Below are 743 nucleotides of genomic sequence, written 5' to 3' on the forward strand. Positions count from 1 at the left end.
TACAATATTTGTCCTTTGTGATTCGCTAACTTCCCTCAGCATAGTGTCAGAGTTTCAAGGTCCTCTCAGCATAGCTGTCATTGTTGGCCAATCGCAATGGTGCTTCGGTTCACGGGGTGTGAATAACTCTGATTGTCGGCCAATTGCAATGGTGCTTCGGATCACGTGGTATGAAAAACTCTGATTGTTGGCCAATTGCAATAGTACTTCGGATCACGTGGTGTGAATAACTGATTGTCGGCCAATTGCAATGGTGCTTCCGTTCGCCTGGTGTAGATAACTCTGATTGTTGGCCACTTGCATTGGTGCTTTGGATCACCTGGTGTAGATAACTCTGTTGGCCACTTGTAACGGTGGTGCTTCGGTTCACGTGGTTTAAAACCCGTGTTTCCTCATCTGCAAGCCAGATAAGCCTGCGCTGCTGCCGTACTCCACCATAGTGAGGGGACACCATGAATGCGTCCCCTGTCCTGGGTGACGGTAGCTGGTGGCAGGTTCTGTCAACCACCAGGTCATCACGAAACAGACCTGAGTCCTCCTGCACTCCCTCCCCACTCCGCCCCCGCAACGTCGCTGGAGCTGCTCTAAAGCCCAGCAGCCATTCCTGCAGAACTGCACACGGAACATCGAGAGGACCAGGTTCCAGGATCTGAGATGCAGATTCCCCTGGGTCAGACTGCCAGCACTCCGGAACGCAGGGAGTGAGCCAACAACAGGCTGGGGACTGTCCTCTGAGGGGTGAC

The sequence above is a fragment of the Echinops telfairi genome, unplaced genomic scaffold (genome assembly GCF_000313985.2).
Source record: "Echinops telfairi isolate 266 unplaced genomic scaffold, ASM31398v2 ScPeMD7_3533;HRSCAF=4204_1, whole genome shotgun sequence".
NCBI classification, from domain to species: Eukaryota; Metazoa; Chordata; class Mammalia; order Afrosoricida; family Tenrecidae; genus Echinops; species Echinops telfairi.